Source organism: Pogoniulus pusillus, chromosome 13 (assembly GCF_015220805.1).
Source record: "Pogoniulus pusillus isolate bPogPus1 chromosome 13, bPogPus1.pri, whole genome shotgun sequence".
NCBI lineage: Eukaryota > Metazoa > Chordata > Aves > Piciformes > Lybiidae > Pogoniulus > Pogoniulus pusillus.
The window spans coordinates 17,544,050-17,564,363 of NC_087276.1; the positions used below are offsets into that span (position 1 = coordinate 17,544,050).

Below are 20,314 nucleotides of genomic sequence, written 5' to 3' on the forward strand. Positions count from 1 at the left end.
ATTCTTGCTTTGTAGAGCTCCTTTGTGTCCTGCTGAGGGTTTTTGCTGTTGTGTTGTCCCTTGCCAGCAAAGTCTTATCAGCTTTGCATGGGATTTGGTTCATCAGACAAAACCAATCAGATTTTCTCTTCTCAAAAAGCTTTGAGTTGAAGTCAGTGGATTTTTGGTTAGTCCTGCACAAACATTCATTGTTGGTTTGGCTAATCTAGAAATTTCATTTCTGAACGTTTAAAGAATGATCCTTTTGGATTAGTTTATGCCTTTGCTAGAGTTCTGTACTGAAGTTAATATTCATCATTTTATAGCTTTTGCTGCAATGCTTCACCTCCACACCCCATCTTTAGAAGCTTAAACAAGTAGCAGAGCTTTCTTGCTTGCAGGCTGAGGGAGCTGAAGGAGTTCAGCCTAGAGAAGGCTCCAGGCAGATCTAACCGCAGCCTGTCAGTGCCTGAAGGGTCTACAAGAGGGCTGCAGACAGACTGTTTGCAAAGGCCTGCAGGGACAGGATGAGGGCAATGGCTGCAAACTGGAGCAGAGCAGATTGAGATTGGATGAAAGGAACAAGTTCTGCAGCAGGAGGCTGCTGGAACACTGCAACAGGTTGCCCAGGGAGGTGGTTGAGGCCCCATGCCTGGAGATATTCCAGGTGAGGCTGGACAGAGCTGTGAGCCACCTGCTCTAGTGCAGGATGTCCCTGCTGAGTGCAAGGGGTTGGACTGGATGAGCTTTGGAGGTCCCTTCCAGCCCAGCCCATGCTGTGATTCTGTAAATCTTGCTGGATGCTTCATGAGTGATCTGTACTAATGTGTGCTTAAATGAGCCTGCTCTCATGAAAACATTGGGCTTTTAAGGCATGGCTCAGACCTAATTCTGCCTGGTGAAAACATCACCCTAAGCACAGAGCACTCTAAGCACTCTGCCACCACAGAGAGAAGCTATTTAAATTTGGCAGCCACTAATAAAAAAAAGGGAAGATTTAGATTAGAAATGAGGAAGAAGTTCCTTACAGTGAGAGTGGGGAGACACTGGAAGAGATGGCCCAGGGAGGTTGTGGATGCTCCCTCCCTGGAGGTGTCCAAGGCCAGGCTGGATGAGGCCTTCAGCAAGCTGGGCTAGTGGGAGGTGTCCCTGCCCATGGCAGAGGGATGGGACTGGATGAGCTTTAAGGTCCCTTCCCACTTAAAGCATTCTATGAATCTATAATAGGGAGGAAATCTATGAATGGATTCTAGTTCAGAGGCTCATACTCTATTAATGGAAATATTCCTAGAGCAGGGGCTTGTAGCTGTTTTTATTTCTTCACTTAACTTGCACATGCTCAGTGTTTGGACTGGCTCCAGACAGGAGCTAAGCAGGAGCTGGACGCTGTAGCTGCAGCTGGCCAAGTTTTAGAAGAGCTGAGTTGCAGAAGAGGCAGCTTTTCCCCAGGAAGAGTCCCACTGTCAGACAATCTGCCTGGCACAGCTAACCTGCTGCTTCTTTCAGGGTGGAGAAATTGCTTATTTTTGGCTCAGTGACTGTTTTGATGCTTCAGGTTTTCACCTCTTCGGCATCGAATTGTCCAAAGATTAAAAGAAGTTATACAAAGTTATTCTGGAGGCTTCCCTTCCCCAGCCTCTCTCTGACATTTACTTTGGTTTTTTTAATGCTGGCTTATGCTTGATTTATCCTTGGTTCTCCTGAGCCACCTCCTTCTTTTATTTTGTCCTTTATGACACTATAACATGTTCCTTTCAATGTTTTTATAGATCAAAGCATCCTCCTCTACTTTTCTTCCTATTGCTGTCTTTAAAACAGGGATTTCAATTAAGGTAGGCTGCAGCTGGAGAGGGAAGATGCTACAAAAGCACTAAAGTGTACTGCATTCAGTATTGCATCCAGTTTTGGGCTCCCCAGTTGAAGAGGGACAGAGATCTGCTGAAGAGGGTCCAGTGGAAGGCTGTGAGGATGATTAGGGGACTGGAGCACTGCCTGATGAGGAGAGGCTGAGGGCCCTGGGGCTGTTTAGTCTGGAGAAGAGAAGACTGAGAGGGAATTCAATGAATGTCTGCAAATATCTGAGGGCTGGGGGTCAGGAGGGGGGACAGGCTCTGCTCACTTGCTCCTGGGATAGGACAAGGAGCAATGGGTGTAAGCTGCAGCACAGGAGGTTCCATCTTAACACAAGGGGGAACTTCTTTCCTGTAACGGTCCCAGAGCACTGGAAGAGGCTCCCCAGAGAGGCTGTGGAGTCTCCTTCTCTGGAGACTTTCAAGATCCTGTCTGGATGTGTTCCTGTGTGACCTGAGCTAGATTGTGTGGTCCTCCTCTGGCAGGGAGGCTGGATTCAATGATCTCTTTGGGTTCCTTCCAGCCCCTGACATCCTCTGAGCCTGTGAAGTGCTGTGGTAATTCACTTTGGGCATCTCTGAGCAGCTCACTGAATTTCCAGTTGTTAATGTGCTTAAATTTCTTTGTCACATTTGGTTTTCATGGAAATCTTAGGGGACCCCTCCAGCCAGCTCAGTTAAGAGCCAAGTGCCCCAAAGAAAGCAGAAGAAAGAGAGTTTAGAGAGGTCTTGTTTATGTGGTGGAGTTTTTGAAGATGAAATGAATCTTTAATTAGCAAGCAACTCTCTGGGAACGCTGCTCTGTGGTTGAGGATGTCCCTTGGGGCTTGGTCACCTCTGAAGCAATCTCCTGCATCTTTTAGTCATCGTCTGTGGCTGCTGGCAGCCAACCTGCAGTGAGCTCCCCAGGGAACAGCCTGAAGGGGACCACTTTGAGGAGAGAGAAAAATGATTCATCTCTCACAACCAGATGCTTAACTGAGATACTTTTACTTCATCAGAACAGCCAATCCGAGATTTCTGTGTTCTCTTTCTCTCTTCTCTCTCTCTCTTAGCAAGAGGACAGAGATCGAATCTCTCTTCCTTTTCCTGCTTTCTCCACAGTGGAGCAATTGCACGGTGCAATAGGGGCAGCTAAGACATCAGAAGGCATAAGGAAGATGGATGTAGGTGGTCTTTCCATCTTGTCAAGGGAGGCAAAGAATCATGCTGGTTCCTTTCCCAAAGCCACTATTTGAGGAAGAATCAGCTCATAGAATCATAGAGTTGTTTTGGATGGAGAAGCTCTCTAAGATCATCCAGTCCAGCCAGCAACCCAACACCACCATGGACACTAAACCATTTTCCAGAGTGCCATGGCCACAGGTTTCTTGAATACCTCCAGGGATGGGGACTCCACCACCTCCTTGGGCAGCCTGTTCCAGTCCTTGACCACTCTTGCAGCAAAGAATCTTTTCCTAATCTTCAAACTATCCCTCCCTGGCACAATTTCAGGCCATTTCCTGTGGTTCTATCACTTCAGACTGGAGAAGAGACCAATGCCACCTCACTGGAGGCTCCTTTCAGGGGGCTGTAGAGAGCAATGAGGTCTCCCCTCCCTATGAGCAGGACTTTTTTGCTAGCTAAATAAAAGCCTTGCTAGCTGAACTGCAGGGAAATGAGTGTTTTTCCCTGGCATGCTCTGCACTGCCCCTGAAGTTCACAGGATGTTAGAGGTTGGAAGGGACCCAAGGAGGTCATCGAGTCCAACCCCTCTGCCAGAGCAGGACAATGCTATCTAACACAGGTTACAGAGGAACACATCCAGACAGGCCTTGGAAGCCTCCAGAGAAGGAGACCCCACAACAGTCTCTAGTTCTTCTCTAGATTCTCCTGTGCCTGCATTCTGGCTGGCCAGGGTGAGATGAGACAGCAGGTCCAAGCACATTTTGGGTGCCTGGAAAATGTCTGTCCCAGATGCTGTGGCTGCATCTCCTGCTTCTCATGGCATCCCATGCCACGTGTGACTGTGTCTTCATTGCAGGGTGTCCTCTTGTCTCCGCCTGCTGGCCGCACCGTGAAATTACAGCCGGAGCAAGGCAGCACAGTGCCTTGGAGATTCAGATTCATCTCCCAAGCCTGGCTTTGGCCACCTGTGGCTTGTTCTGAAGCCTGCAGATAGGGATGTAAATGAGTGTGGTTTGCATCCAGTCCCTTATGGAAAAGCTTTAATTTTTTGCAAGAATGGGTACTTCGAGGTGGCAAGCTGAGAAATGGGGACTCTATTTATAGCCAGCACTCTCTGAGCTTTTGTGAGGCCCTGGGAGATGTACCTGGTTGATTCTGTGATATTCTGTGATACAGCTGTGCCACGCTGGCTCTCCTCACCTGAAAACTTGTTTAAAGTAGTAGAGATAGGAGATTTTGGGAGGGTTATTTAACTGTCCAGTTGGAAGGAAGCAGTTGATCCGCTGAGATGTTGATGGCTCTGGCCCGTGTCTGTCATTAGGGGAGAAGATATCTCCTTGTAGATCACTCATAAATGGCAGCAGCACTTCAGGAAGCCTAACGAGAGAAGAAACATCAAGGTAGACACCAGCAAAACACTATCTGTGGCCATACTTCCTCTGTACGGCAGTTAGCTGCTGGTTAAGTCGTATCTTCCTAGGAGAGGAGCCTCAGCCACCTCCCTGGGCAACCTGTTGAAGTGTTCCAGCAGCCTTCTGGTGCAGAACTTCTTTCTCACATCCAGTATAAATCTGCTCTGCTCCAGTTTGAAGCCATTGCCCTCATCCTATCCCTGCAGGCATTTGTGATGTTGCCTCTTCAGTGGTGGGTTGAAGGTTGGGCTGGATGATCTTGGAGGTCTCTTTCAACCAGTTATGTTCTGTGACTCTATGATCTCATAAGTCTCTTCCAGCCTCAACAGTTCTGTGTTTCTACAGCTGCTGCTGATTTGGTTTGTCATCAGATGTATTAATTTGCTAGGACACCACCAGCAGGATCTTCTCATCTTCTCCTTTTAACTTCCTCTCCCCTCTTTACAAATGCTGCAGGAGCGTTGCAGTCTCTCCTCACGCTGCACCAAAATTGAGTTGGTCATGAGGAATCCTAAACTGACAGACTTGAAAAGCTAACATTTGCTGGCTTCAAAGGAGTAGGAACTAGTGATAAGTGAGGGTGTAAAGAGTCAGATGTTAATTGATGCACGGGCACAAAGCAGCCAGGCACTTCTCGGAGGTGCAGGCACTACCTCTATCGGGCTTGGCAAATTGACTGCTGTGGTTTCACTTTGCTTCTCCTCATCCTCAGTTCTATAAAGAATAACTTGGTGGGAGAATGGTGAGTTGGAGCACAGCTCAAACCAGCTATTTACTGAGACTGATGCTGAAGTGCAGGTTGAACTTGTATGTGTTTGTGTGTACTTGAAGGGTTTTGTGTTGGGGGAAGTGGTGATCAGAGAGACAGAGAACTGCTGGAGACAGTCCAGGGGAGGCTGCAAAGTTGCTGAGAAGCCTGGAGCAGCTGTGGGAAGAGTAAAGGCTGACAGCCTGCAGAAGAGCAGCCACAGAGGGGAGCTGAGCAATGCTCAGCAAGAGATAAAGGCCCTGTGGGGGGCAAGAGGCTGGGGCCAGACTGCTTTCAGGGGTGCCCCCAGGGCCCGGCCAAGGGACAGGGTCACAAAGTGGCAGCCAGGAGGTTCCACCTGAGCAGGAGGAGAAAGTTGTTTGTTGTGAGGGTGCTGGAGGCCTGGAGCAGGCTGCCCAGAGATGTTATGGAGTGTCCTTGTGTGGAGAGCTTCCAAGGCCAGCTGAGCACTGTGCTGCTGGGCAAGCTGCTGTGGGTGCCCTGCTGTAGCAGTGGGATTGGACTGGATGATCTCCAGAGGTCCCTTCCAGCCTCCACCATACTGAGATTCTTTAAAACTCATCCTTGAGTAGTCCTCGTGATTTGCATAAAGAGAAAGGGCACTCATGTGCCCGAGGGTTACAAAAGGAGAATCCTGTCTTCATCACCAGACTGCATTTAAACTACAGGAATTTACATAAATCCTGAGAAATACTAAATCCTGGGTGGTTCTGGTCAGGATTGTGGCAGAATCTTAGCTGCTTGTTCTTACACCTAGAAAACAAAGAATTAAAGTGATCCAAATTCCAGCAGATGTTAGGGACTATTCTTCTTTTTCTTCTTTCCTCCCCCCCTCCTTCTCTCTCTCTCTCTGTGTCCCTCTCCTTAATAACCTGAGATGAATCAGAGACTGTTTAGAATTGCTTAATGCTTAAAATAGGTTGCAGAAGTAGGACAGCTACACGAGCATACATTTAGGATGTTTGCATTGGCCTTCAAAGTAAGCTGATTTGGCAAAATAAAAAGGGAAGAGAAGAGGGAGGGAGGGCACAGCACCCGAGCCATCCTGCTCCTGAAAGTGCTACATTGAGGCATCTCTGTCCTGCAATCCTGTCTGCTCAGCTGAGGGAAGCTTTGGAACAGAGAATAGTAGAAGTTACACCTTTGGATTTGGATTTGTCATGGAGTACTGAGTCGAGTTCGGGTGCCCTCAGCACAAGAAGGATGTTGAATTGGTGGAGTGGGTCCAGAGGTGGGGATTGGTCTCTTTTGCCAGGCACCCAGCAGTAGAACAAGGGGACACAGTCTCAAGTTGTGCTGGAGGAGGTCTAGGCTGGATGTTAGAAGGAAGTTCTTGCCAGAGAGAGTGATTGGCATTGGAATGGGCTGCCCAGGGAGGTGCTGGAGTCACCATCCCTAGAGGTGCTGAAGCAAAGCCTGGCTGAGGCACTTAGTGCCATGGTCTAGCTGACTGGCTAGGGCTGGGTGCTAGGTTGGACTGGATGAACTTGGAGGTCTCTTCCAACATGGTTGATTCTATGATTATAATGAAGATGTTCAGAAGGCTGGAGAAGCTCTCTATGGGGACAGGCTGGGAAAGTTGGGGATGTTCAGACTGGAGAAGATAAGGCTCTGGGGAGACCTTAGAGCAGCCTTCCAGTACCTGAAGTGGGCTACAGGAAAGCTGGAGAGGACTTTTGACAAGGACTGGGAAGGTTGGGAATGTTCAACCTGGAGAAAGAGAAGGCTCTAGGGAGACCTTAGAGCAGCCTTCCAGTACCTGAAGTAGGCTACAGGAGAGCTGGAGAGAGACTTTGACAAGGACTGGGAGTGACAGGACAAGAGGGAATGGATTGAAGCTTGAGAAGGGCAAATTGAGACTAGAGATAAGCAAGAAATTCTTTAGAGTGAGTGTGGGGAGACATTGGAAAGGTTGCCCAGAGATGTTCCCCCTCTGAAGGTGTTCAAGACCAGGCTGGATGAGGCTTTGAGCAATCTGAGCTAGTGGGAGGTGTTCCTGCCCATGGCAGGGGCTTGGAACTGGATGATCTTGAAAGTCCCCTCCAACCCCACCCACTCCATGGATTTCTGAATAACTCCAAGCCTTGTTGAATCGGCTCAAGTTTTATGTCCTCAGTAGACTAAACCAGCAGGAGGGTAATTGTTATTGGTGATTCCCTTCTGCAGGGAACAGAGGGCCCCATATGCCGGCCAGACCCCTTCCACAGGGAGGTCTGCTGCCAGGAGCATATTTCTGTGGGTGTAGCAGCTTTAACTCCACATGTCAGGGCAGCTCTGGAGCATGTCCAGAGAGGAGTGATGAGGCTGGAGAGCTTTGGAGGGTGTCATACTGGAAGGCCACTCTAAGGTCTCCTCAAAGCCTTCTCTTCTCCAGACTGAAGAGCCCCAACTCTTGTAGCCTGTCCTTATAGCAGAGCTGCTCCAGCCTTCTGAGCATCTTTGTGACCTCCTCTGGACTGGCTCCAACAGTTCCATGTCCTCCTTGTGCTGGGGGCTCCAGAACTGCACACAGTACTCCAGGTAGGGTCTGATGAGAGCAGAGTAAAGGGGCAGAATACCCTCCCTTGCCCTGCTGCCCACACTGCTCTTGATGCAGCTTCTCTTGATGCAGGCCATGCTGAACTCTGAGAACATAGAATAGTCTGGGCTGGAAGGAACTTTCAAGATCATCCATTTCCAACCCCTCTACCATGGGCAGGGACACCTCCCACTAGCTCAGATAGCTCAAGACCTCGCCTAACCTGGCCATCTCCAGGGAGGGGACATCCACAACTTCCCTGGGCAACCTGTGCCAGTGTCTCCCTACTCTCACAGCAAAGAATTTCTTTATTAGCTCCAGTTCAAATCTGTACTCCTCAAGTTTCAATCCATTCCCTCTCATCCTATCACTACATGCTCTTGTATGAAGTCCCTTCCTGGCTTTCTCATAGGCACCCTTCAGATACTAGAAAGTTGTTATAAGGTCTTCCCAGAGCCTTTTATTCCTCCAGGCTGAACAGCCCCAACTGCCATAGCCTGTCCCCATCAACACAAGGATCTCTGAAAGCTCCATGAGTGCTTTTTGAGAATAAATAAACCCCCAAAACCCCATCAAGACTAAAGATTTCAGCTTAGATGAGGATAAATTCCCAAGAGGTTCCTACTGCAAGACAGACAAAGGTGTGGGTTTTCTCTCCCCATTTTTACTACAAACAGTTCTGTAGGATGGTATGAAATATGGAGGGTGAAAGCCTGCTGAGATCAACACTGGAGCTCACCAGCACTTACTTTGCATGCAAAGGGTTCCCCAGGTTTGGTGGGAAGTCCCTGCAGGGAAATGGGGCAGAATATCAAGCAGGGATCTGCAGTGCAGAGCTGAGTGCTGCAGCGAGGGCAGAGGAGGGGTTTGCAGCAGTGGAAGGTGGAATTATGAAAGTTAGGGGAAAATCACTGATTCTGGCAAGTTGCAGGGCAATAGGTATTCCCTAGGATTTCAGCCCAGGCCCTGAGGGCAAGGATGGCATCACTGGCACCACTGATGCTGGGGGCAGGCACTGGGCACTCAGCAGCAGATGAGAACTGGACTCAAGAGCTGGATTCTGGAGCTGGATTCAGGAACAAAGGGATGGGGATGGAAGTCAGAGGGAACAGAGTCCGTTGGACAGCAATGTGCCCTTGTGGCAAAGAGAACCATTGGTATCCTGGGATGCAGCAAGGAAAGTGTGACCAGCAGGGCTAGGGAGGTTCTTCCCCCTCCCTACTCTGCCCTGGTGGTACCACACCTGCAATATTGTGTCCAGTTTGGGGCTCCCCAGTTCAAGAGAGACAGGCACCTTCTGGAGAGCTCAGTGGAGAGCCATGAGGATGATTTGGGGACTTGAGCATCTCTCCTGTGGAGAGAGACTGAGAGCCCTGGGGCTGTTTTATCTGGAAAGAAGAAGGCTGAAAGGGGATCTGATCAATGTGTACAAACACCTGAAGAGTGGGGCTCAAGTGGAGGAGGCCAAGCTCTTGTCTTATTGCTGTGCACCACCGAAAAGGAGCAGTGGATACAAACTGAGACACAGAAGGTTTCACCTCGACATGAGGAGAAACTTCTTTACGGTGAGGGTGACAGGGCCCTGGAGCAGGCTGCCCAGAGAGGTTGTGGAGTCTCCTTCCCTGGAGACTTCCCAGACCTGCCTGGATGCATTCCTGTGCAGACTACCCTGGGTGATGCTGCTCAGCGTGGGGATTGGACTGGATGATCATTGGAGGTCCCTTCCACCCTTTAACATTCTGCAATCCTGTGCCAATGGTTAGTAGAGAAGAGGCTTGACCCTGGGCATGCCTCAGCTTGCTCCTGAAGATGCCATCCACGGGCTGCAATCCCTTGCTGGGCAGTTGAGGCTCACCTGTGCTATCTGCTCCTCCCCACAGCTGCTAACTCTCTGCCTTCCTGCCCCCCAAGGTGTGGCACAGCTGTGGCAGTGCCCTTGGTGTGCAGAGGAACAAGTGTCAGGCAGAGCCTTTATGCCCCCCAGCCCTTGGCAGGAGCTGTGCCGTCAGCTTGTTTGTTTTTTTTTTTTGGTGTGTTTTTTGTTTGTTTGATTGTTCTTTGTGGTAAAGTCTGGCAACAGCTTCTAAAAGATCTGAAATACCTTTAAACATCTTTCATGAGCATCTGGTGTGAGTCAAGACCTCCTCTGCACTCTTCTCTTTGCCACTGCCATTGTGAGTTGATTAACTCCCAATACATCATTCCACTTTTCTGGGCTTGAACTGTTATGGGTTGTTGTTTCTCTCCTTCATTTACTTCATAGGGGTTAATTATGTAAACCTTCACTTCCCACCTCCCTGAAGATGGTTAATACTCCACAAAGGTGTCTGGCTGATCTCTTATTTGTCCATGTATACCACCAGATATGAGGTAATGCTCTCTAATACCTGGGGTTGAGATGGTTTAAAGCATGTTGGATCTGCCTGCTTCATCTCAAGGCAAGTTGTATCCAAGATATATTAAAAAAAAAATCTATTTTTCACAAGAAAATAAAATAGCCTAATACCTCTGCATGCCAGACCTGCAGTGAGTGAAAACATACAGCATAGAGTGGATATATGGACTCGTATATATGGACTCAATGCTTTCAGCTGCCCTGTGTTGGGCTGCGGTGAGTAGGTTGAGAGAGGTTCTCCTCCCCCTCTGCTCTGCCCTGCTGAGGCCAATTCTGGAATACTGTGTCCAGTTCTGGGCCCCTCAGCTCAAGAAGGACCCCAGTGAACTGCTGGAGAGAGCCCATACCAGAGCCCCCAGGCTGCTGCAGGCAGTGAACATCTCCTGTGAGGCCAGGCTGAGGCAGCTGGGGCTGGCAGCAGAGGAGCCTGAGGGCTGCCCTCAGTGCTCTGCTAAAGATGTGCAGGGCAGTGTCAGGAGGACACAGCCAGGCTCTGCTCAGGGGTGGCCAAGGGCAGCACAAGGGGCTCTGTGGGCAAGCTGGAGCAGAGGAGGTGCCAGGGGAACAGGAGGAGAAACTTTGTCAGTGTGAGAGTGCTGGAGCCTGGAGCAGGCTGCCCAGAGAGGTTGTGGAGTCTTCTCTGGAGACTTTCCAAACACCTCTGGATGTGCTCCTGGGTGCCCCTGCTCTGACAGGGGGTTGGACTGGATGGACATCCCTTCCAACCTCTGACTCTGTGGAAATGCCACAAACCCTAATCTCCTTGCACCCTCAAAATGTCAATGTCTCAGCCCTTAGGTGCTTTACTTTGTTTGGAGTGGCTCTCTTCACCTGGAAGAGTGATTCGGTTGGGCACTGAAGTGCTTTATGCTGTAATTTGCTTAGACCATTACCGATGCCGCGCCATGTCCTGGCTGATGTTTGGCTCCCTGGTGAAGGAGGGGCTGCTCTACAGCAGGATGGGGACAATTCCCTCACCAGAATTACAGAACATTATCTGTGAAGTGTCAGAAGATGGCAGCCCATTTCTGCTGTTTGATCAGGATCTTCAAGATCCTTCTCATTGGGTCAGAACAAAAACTCTCAGCAGAGGCAATGAGCTGTAATGGGAATGTTCAGATTGCCTGTCAGCCCTGAACACATTTCTATCCATCAAGACAGTGACACAGCCATGACTCCCCCGGCGTTTCCTGGCTGATTTGCATAACCTGCAGCACACGTCCTTCCTGGGGCCTTCAGAGCAGCTTTCCCACAGGTGATGCACAGAAAAAGCTTCCCCACAGTGTAAGCAAAGGCTGCAGGAGGTTGTTGTTGCTGTGTGCCTTGGTACCTGACTGCCTCGAGGTCCTGCTGCACTGTTTGTGGGCAGCTTTCAATCAAAATGACTCCAAAGCCCTCCTCAAATGAACCACCCCACTCTTGTTTTGTGTCTCTTGTAGCTGTGGCTAGGCTAATAATTACACAGCTTTAGGAGTCTTTGTTGGCTTGGTGTCAGGTGAGGGCTTAGATCATAGACTTGGTTTGGTTGGAAGAGACCTCTCAGATCATCGTGTCCAACCATTCCGTAACCCTGCCAAGGCTGGTGCTGACCTGTGGTCACATCTCTGCCTCTTGGGAACACCTCAGGGATGGGGGGAATACAACCACCTTTTACAATCTCTGAGAACCTTTTCAGGCAAGGATTTTCTTCTCTTACCCTATTTAAACCTCCACTGATGCAACTTGAGGCCATTTCCACTCATCCTGTCATTTGTTACTAGGGAGAAAAGACCAACTCCCATCTGGCTGCAACTTGAGGGGGTTGTAGAGAGCAGTGAGTTCTCCCTTCAGTGAGCATCTGATTGCCAGAGAACTGTGGAATTCATCACCTCTGGATTAGCAAGGACAAACAGTTCAAATGTTGAGGGTTGTGTATTTGGAGGTAAAGAACTGAACTTGCAGGTTCAGTTGATGAGAAATTTGCAGTAAGGCCTTGCAGAATGATGCTCAGGGCATCAGCAAGCCATGGAAATGAAGAGGGGAGCTAAGAGAACCATTTGATACCTTTCCCAGAATGAAAGGTTGATAACACAACCCCAAATATCAAGAAAACTCTGACCCAAGGGGTCAAGTATCTGATAGAGTTAGCACCTAATGAGGGAATCACACAGATATTTGATTTCATATGGACAATAAAGGCAGCTGGGCCACCGTGCCTGGAGCTCACCTCAGTCACTTAGAAGAGAAGATTTCTTCTTCTCCTTTTAAAGTGCCAGCTGAGTGCAAGCAGAATCAATACTTAGATTTTTATTTTACTGTTATTATGTACATCAGGGAAACCTTCTAGTGGCCTTCCAGTACCTAAAGGCAGCCTAGAAGAAAGCTGTGGAGGGACATTTGGCAAGGGTTTGATGTGATAGGACAAGGGGAATGCATTGAAGCTTGAGAAAAGCAGATTAAGACTGCAGATAAGGAAGAAGTTCTTCCTAGTGAGGCCAGGGAGACGCTGGCACAGGTTGCCCAGGAAGGTTGTGGATGTCCCCTCTCTGGTGATGTTCAAGGCCAGGTTGGATGAGGTCTTGAGCCACCTGGGCTGATGGGAGGTGTTCCTGCTGACTGCAAGGGGGTTGGCACTAAGTGACCTTGAAATGCTCCTTCTAAGCCAGTCCAGTCTGTGAATCTCTGATAGGCCATCTTTTAATTACTGAAAGGCCACCAGAAGGTTCCCCTACAGCCTTCTTCTCTCCATGATGAACAAGCCCAGTGCTCTCAGCCTGGCCTCACAGCAGAGAGGTTTCATCCCTCACATCATCATTGTGGCCTCCTTTGTACCTCCTCCAGCAGTTCCATGTCTTTGTTGTGCTGAGGGCTCCAAAGCTGTGTCCAGTACTCCAGGTGAGGTCTCATCTGAACAGAGCAGCAGAACCACTTCTCCTAGGTTGTAGTTTTACACAGTGTCATCACCTGTATGTTGATTTAATTTCTGTGAGGCTATGGCTTGAGCTCTGCAATTGTTTGATGAACAATCCATGGACTCCAGATCAAATCCTGGTTGCCAGTCACAACGTCAAGACCAACAGAAGTAAGACCTAGCTCCCTCTTTTTTGTATCTCAGCCAGCATACACAGATGTGCATTGTCTACTAAATGGAGGAGGCAGTAGTGGAGGTGCTTTGACAATCTGGGATGAGGTCTTGCACTATATTGCTTCAATGAGAAAAAGAGAAGGAGACTGAGAGGAGACCTTCTGGCTCTCAACAGCTCCCTGAAAGGAGACTGGAGCCAGGTTGGGCTATGTCTTGTCTCCCAAGCAACAAGTGATAGGCATACAGGGTTAACTCTCCAGGGGGAGTAACCTTGAACCTGACCCTAGGTGTTCTTGACTCCTCCCCAGGGCTGGGTCTGAACACTACCAGGTGATGGTTAGCCCACTCCCCCTTCCTGTCTAAAGAGCCATAAAAGCAGGGGGGACTTTGTGTTGTCTCTCTCTCTGCACTCCCTGCTTACTGGCATCACCATCCTGCTCCTGGTTCTTACCATGTGGCCATCACCCACGAGGCAGACAAACCCCTTACCATCAAAAATCTGGGTGTATTTACACACTGTCTATTTGTTTCCCCTTCCCTGTACCTTTGTAGCTTCCCTACTTCAGATACCTGTTTAATTTATTGTTAAACTTCTCTTCTTTGTAACTTCCAAACCAGAGTGAGATTATTTGGGTGTGCTTGCCTTTTCCTCTCTCTACATCTAGAATCATAGCATCAACCAGGTTGGAAGAGACCTCCAAGCTCATCCAGTCCAACCTATCCCCCAGCCCTAGCCAGTCAACTAGACCATGGCACTAAGTGCCTCATCCAGACTTTGCTTGAACACCTCCAGGGACGGTGCCTCCAGCACCTCCCTGGGCAGCCCATTCCAAATCCAATCACTCTCTCTGTGAAGAACTTCTAATTTCTTTATTTTGGAAATTTCTAATTTCTTCCTTTTGGGAAAGAAAGGGGGAAGAGGAAAGGGCACTCTAAAAAAAATTGTTATTGGTTCTATCATATATGTTTGAGTCTCTGGCAATGTAAATTAGAACTGAGATAATAGATAAGAGGAAGTGTCCTCCTGTGGCACTGGGAAGGGTCAGGTTGAACATTAGAAGAAATCTTTTCCCTGAAAGGGTTCTCAAACACTGGCACAGGCTGCCCAGGGAAGTGTTTGAAAAAGGCAGAGATGTGGTGCTGAGGGCCATGGGTTAGCCCCAGCAAATGGGTGAACTCAGTCTTGAGGGTCTCTCAAGGATTCTCTGAAGTAGAGTGCTAAGGAAACAATAGTGCCTTGTCTTGGCTTAGCCACTCCTGAGCAGCTGGTTTTGATCTTGGAGACAAGTGCATTAACATCCAGTTCACTTTCTGCTAATATCTCTTCATTTTCAGGGCAGCTTTTTTCTTCCCTGCATGAAATAAGTAACCTTTCTGAAGAGCAGAGTTAAATTTAGATGCAAAATATTTTTTCTTTCTCTCTCTCCTCCTTTCCTAGAGTCAGGTGGGAAATCAAAACCTCATCTCCTGAGATCTCACTTTCAGAAACAACGAAAAAGAAAAGCTCCTATCTCTTTGAGACTCTGTAATTTCCCCATTCTCTGAGTTTGAATGAAATGGGTCTGATAAAGGAAAAAATTGATTTTTGTTTCACATCTTCAGACTCTTTGCAACCAGAAGCCAGTGTGAGATGCCAGTTAGAAGAAGGTAAAGACATGGGGGTGTAAATCTACCTCTGTTCAAATCAGACACGGACAACTGCCCAGTGTTTTGCAACTGGACTTTTAGTGCAGTGACAGAGGATCGAGAATTCCAGATCTGAGACCTCACTTGCATGATTAGAAGGACTTCTGCTTGTTTGTTGTTTTGGTCTCTTTGTGTTTGTTTTTGGTTCCTCCCCCCCAAAGTTTTAAAGAATTGAATATAATAGAGGAAGGATGAGAGAGGAGATTCTGCTCTGCTCAGACCTCTCCTCCAACCCTGCTTCCAGCTTTGCTGTCCCCAGCAGAAGGACTCAGAGCTGCTGGAGAGAGTCCAGAGGAGGCCACAGAGATGATCCCAGGGCTGGAGCAGCTCTGCTGTGAGCACAGGCTGAGGGAGCTGGGGGTGTGCAGCCTGCAGAGAAGACTTCAGGGCGACTTCAGAGCTGCCTGCCAGCGCCTGAAGGGATCCTGCAGGAAGGCTGCAGAGGGTGCTGAGATCCTGGAATAGCCTGCTCAGAAAGACTGTGGATGGCTACTCCCTGGGGGTGTTGCAGGCCAGGTCAAATGAGGCCTTGAGCAGCTAAGTCTAGTTGAGAGGTCTGTTGTCTCTGGCAACAGAACAAGGAGACATAGTCTCAAGTTGTGCTGGAGGAGGTCTAGGCTGGGTGTTAAAAGGAAGTTCTGCACAGAGAGAGTGATTGGCATTGGAATGGGCTGCCCAGGGAGGTGGTGGAGTCACTGTCCCTGGAGGTGTTCAAGAAAAGCCTGGATGAGGCACTTAGTGCCATGGTCTAGTTGACTGGATAGGGCTGGGTGATAGGTTGGACTGGATGATCTTGGAGGTCTCTTCCAAGCTGGTTGATTCTATGACTCTATGAGAGGTGCCCCTGAGCATGGTGGGGAGGCTGGAGCGGATGAGCTCTGAGATCCCTTCCAACCTGAGCCATTCTATGGTCTCATCACCCTCTGCCTGCACCTGGGAATGTGTAGAGCTTCAGCATGCTGCACCATAACCTCATTCTCATTCCAATGAATTTGGTTACAAACAGATAAGCAAAATGCTTTTCTTTACCTGACACTGAGGGACCTGCAGTGCAATATTTATGTTACATGAGAGATGAGTTTGAGGTGCAGGAGTGTTTGAGTGTTTTCCTTCTAAACCCTTCTATCAATGAATACAAACTTCTGAAGCTCCAATCAGAGATGCTTTGGGTAGTCCACTACTTGCTGCTGTTTTGTCTCCAGTTTTATGGCTATGAGCTAAAATTGGATTCATCTTTGCTAAAATATGACCTTTTGAATAGGCTTCCTGCTGAGTGTTTTAATTATTTGAGCAGGTATTCACAGCTTCAGATCTATCAAAGATGGGTTTGCTTTGAGGATACCAAAGAGTGGGTCAGATGAATCCCTGGTGTAAGCTCATTGAAGTAGGTCCCACTTCTGCAAGAGCAAAGGAGGAAATACCCTTGTAGGAATAGAGTTGTGCTTAGGAGTCTCTTCCAGGAATTACATCATACTCATGATATTTGAGTAGTGCAAACTGCTGCTAGGTGAAGAGAGATGTGGGGGCTTTAGTTTTGTTCTGTAGGGTTCTTTGTGTGTTTGTTTGGTTTCTTTGGTGGTGTTACTGGCTTTGTTTTGGTTTTGAGTTGGGATTGTTTTGTTAAACACCAGATGAGGTCTGTGTTCCTTTATCAAAGAGCATGGGAGATGGCAGACCACCCTTGGTGCTAAGCCACCCAGGAATCATGGAATTGTAGAACTGTTTCATTTGGAAAAGCCCTCCAAGCTCATTCAGTCCAAGCACCAACTCAACCCCGCCATGGCCACTAAACCCTGTCCCCAAGTGCCACGGCCACAGGTTTCTTGAACACCTCCAGGGATGGGAACTCTGCCACCTCCAGCCTGTTCCAGTGGCTGACCACTCTTGCAGCAAAGAAATTGTTCCTAATGTCCAGCCTAACCCTCCCCTGGCACAATTTCAGGCCACTTCCTCTCATTCTTCACCTGGTACTTGGAAGAAGAGACCAACCCCTACCTTGTTTCAGCCTCCTTTCAGGGAGCTGTAGAGAGCAATGAGGTCTCCTCTCAGCCTCTTCCTCTCTATACTCAACACCCCCAGCTCCCTCAGCTGCTCCTCACTGACCCTGTTCTCCAGACCCTTTCCCAGCTTTTTTGCCCCTCTAGACAGGTATAGGTAGACTACTCCATGCATTTCAGCCCTCCAGATGGTGCAAAGCAGAATGCAGGGCTCACATGATGGTCCTAACTCACACAAAAGATGGTCAAGGCAGCTCTGACTGCTACTCCACCTGTGTGCCAATACCCCAGTGATGGTTTCCCACAGCTCTGGGCAACATGTATCCTCCTTGCCTCCATAGAAAGGCAGATTCAATGTAGTCTCCAAAGACAAAATCATGGGGCAAGGTTTCCAGGAAACCAATTATCAGTTGAGCAGGGCATATTTGGAGTTAATGGGAAAAGAGATGCCACCCACGATGTGAGAACAATAGGTTGTGTTGAAAGACAAGTCTCAGGCTGGAGGGGAACTGTCAGTGGAGCTCCTCAGCCACTAGCTCTGGGCCAGTGTTGTTTAATACTTTCATTAATGACTTTGGCACAAGAGTCAGAATGTGCTAATGAAAGCTGCTGGTGACATGAAGCTGGGGGACGGTGTCAGCACTGAGGAGGAGAGGATTAATCAGGCTGAATTAGATGACCTCAAAGACTAGAATAGGAGAATTGGGATAGAATGGAGCAGTGCAAGTTGAGGGTCGTGTCCTGAGAACTAATGGGATGAATATCATTGAGCCACAACAGGAAGAGAAGGACCTTTGGGGCGCTGAGTTGATCGCAGGATGCTGTGACCTGTTAATGTGATGTGACGTGTTGTGAAAGGTGCTGTCGAGCTCTCAGCTGAAATCTGGCTGGGGTTGTGCTTCCCTGTGCTCGGGGAAAACCCAGCTGGGGCTGGAACAGATGTTTGGAAAGGCTGCCTGGCTGATGGGGGACAGCACAGACAGTCCCACCGGAGCCCGGAGCAGCTCTTGTGGTGAAGTTGAGTAAAATGAAGACTGAGAGGGGATGTGATTGCTCTGTATAAGTACCTAAAGAAGCAAGGGGAACTCCTCAGAGGACACATTTGTCAGCTGGACAAGGGGATATAAACTAGACATGAATAAATCTCTGCTGCAAATCAATGGAAAGTTTCCAGGTGCAGGAGAACTGGGAATAGTGAGCAAGAAACATAACTAGGTTTATGAGGGACAGGCCTGATGGAATTGTTTGGGTTGGAAAAGTACTTTAAGGTCATCAAGTCCAACCTGAACTCAGCACTGCCAGGTCACCACTGAACCGTGGCCCTCATAATCACACCTAAACAGCTTTGGAACCTCTCCAGGGATGAGAACTCCTCCACTGCCCTGGGCAGCCTGGGCCAGGCCTTGACAGCCCTTTTGGGGAAGAAATTGTTCTTCATGTCCAAACTGAACCTCCCCTGGTGCCACTTGAGACCATTGCCTCTTGTCCTGTCACTTTCTCCCTGGGAGAAGAGACAAATCCCCACCTGGCTCCAAACCCCTTTCAGACAGTTTTAGAGAGCCAAAAGGTCTGCCCTCAACCTCCTTTTCTCCAGGCTGAACGATCCCAATTCTTCACAATCTCACAACCTCAGCTGCTCCTCAGCAACCCTGTTCTCCAGACTCTTCACCAGCTTTGTTGCCCTTTTTGAATGCATTCCAGCACCTCAGTGTCTTCCATGTGTGTATGGTCAACACTATGCCAGTATGGGCAGAGCTGGTGTTGGTATCGGCAGCCTGGGAGTCCTTCCAGCTCTGTCCTTCTGACGTTAAGTTGCTTAGAGCTCCCTGCAACTCAGCCCACACCCCCCCATGATTTACAGGCATGTCTAGGCAACCACTGTGGCATTTTCACAGCTTGCTGGTGTCTGCAGAGGTCTTGACACCAGCGTGCAGAGGGAGCACGGCTGCGTTTTGAAGCCTGTCACTTAGGCGCTCCAAACTGTCTGCCTCTCGCAGGGACCACGCAGGCTGCTGAGGAAGAGCCTGTGGAGGGGCTGAATGTGGAGTGAATGCTTCGTTGGCACCTGCAGTGCAGAACTATTTGCCATACCTTTCTTTTTCATTTCCCAGCAGATGACTTACTGTGAACTTTTCTGTTTATGGGGGCACACAGGACAGGGGGGTGGAAGAGGTAAGGTTCATCTCGAGTGCGCTGTCTGGTTCACTGAGGATGACTTTAGATATCCTGTGGCTGTACCTCAAAATGAAAAGGACACCCAGCAGATGGCTTTCTGAGACACCATGGGGCCAGTCAGTCACACTGCAGGATTATGACTCCTGACAAAGAAATACCAAACAGTTCTTGGACACATCTGGAGAGGAGTGCTTCCCTGTCTGCTCTTTCCAAGCATGGTTGTTGATGCAGGGGATTTAGATGTGCAGGGCAGCTTGCTGTGCCTCTTTGTCATCCTGGTGACTGCTCCTGCTGCTTCAGTGGCTCTCAGACTTACTCTCACATGCTTGGGTACCCAAGCACCCTGAAATTCAAGCAGCAAGAGACAAACCCAGTTAGAGATCTGTTACTGGTATGCCACTCCCATACACCTTGTAGCTGAAAACTGCTTTCTCCAAGTGTTGTGCATATTCATCTGCCTCAGCAACAGCAAGCCACAGAAGAAGAGAGCTTGAGAGTATTTGGAAAGTCTTAAAATCACAGAATGGTTTTGGTTGGAAGAGATTTTCAAGATTATCAAGCCTAAATGTTAACCTGTCACTGCCAGGTGACCACTAAAGTGTCTCCCACAGCACCACATCTCCAGGGCTTTGAAAGCCTTCCAGGGATGGGGACTCCACCACTGCTCTGGGCAGCCTGGGCCAGGTCTTGACAACCCTTTTGGGAAAAAAACCTGTTCCTCATGTCTAACCTAAATGTCCTCAAAGATCAGCTTAAGGACATTCCCTCTTGCCCTGTCACTTGTTCCTCGGGAGAAGAGAAGACCCCCTAGCTGACTCCAGCCTCCTTTCAGGGAGAGTCAGAAGGTGTCCCCTCAGCCTCTTCTCCAGGCTGAACACCCCCAGCTCCCTCAGCTGCTCCTCACCAGCCCTGTTCTCCAGACCCTTTGCCAGGTTTGTTGTTTTTCTCTGAACCCCTTCCAGCATGTCAGCTTCACTCAAGAACTCAACAGCCCTTGGAGGCAGCAGTCTTCAGCTGCAGGATGTATGGGACTGGCAAGCCAGTAACAAATTTCTGACTGCATTTGTCTCTTGCTGTTTTCATTTGGGGGTGCCTGGAGTGAGGAGCCCAAACCTGGTATTCAGGGTGCATCCTCACCACTGCCCTTGACCTTCAGATCATCCTTTGGGAAACAACATGGGGTACAATGGGCAGCAGAGAGATCTTATCCTGCTGCCACAAGGCATTCACAGTAGATCTTTGGAGGGCTTAGTTCATTGATTAGGTCTTTACAACAACCTCTACACTGATGCAAGGGAAGAC

The 20,314-nt window shown here is 48.9% G+C and overlaps 1 long non-coding RNA gene across 2 annotated transcripts in view; it reads left to right on the top strand.

The window, feature by feature from the left end:
* The window catches only part of LOC135180319 (uncharacterized), a 49,070-nt gene that overhangs the window by 22,842 nt on the left and 5,914 nt on the right, over positions 1-20,314 (top strand). Inside the window, exon 3 of one of the 2 annotated variants that reach the window (XR_010304386.1) lies at positions 11,851-12,261. The exons of the other annotated variant lie outside the window; for it this stretch is intronic. This is a non-coding gene — a long non-coding RNA (uncharacterized LOC135180319). Of the gene's footprint in view, positions 1-11,850; positions 12,262-20,314 lie in introns of those variants that run through there. 2 annotated transcript variants of the gene reach the window in all.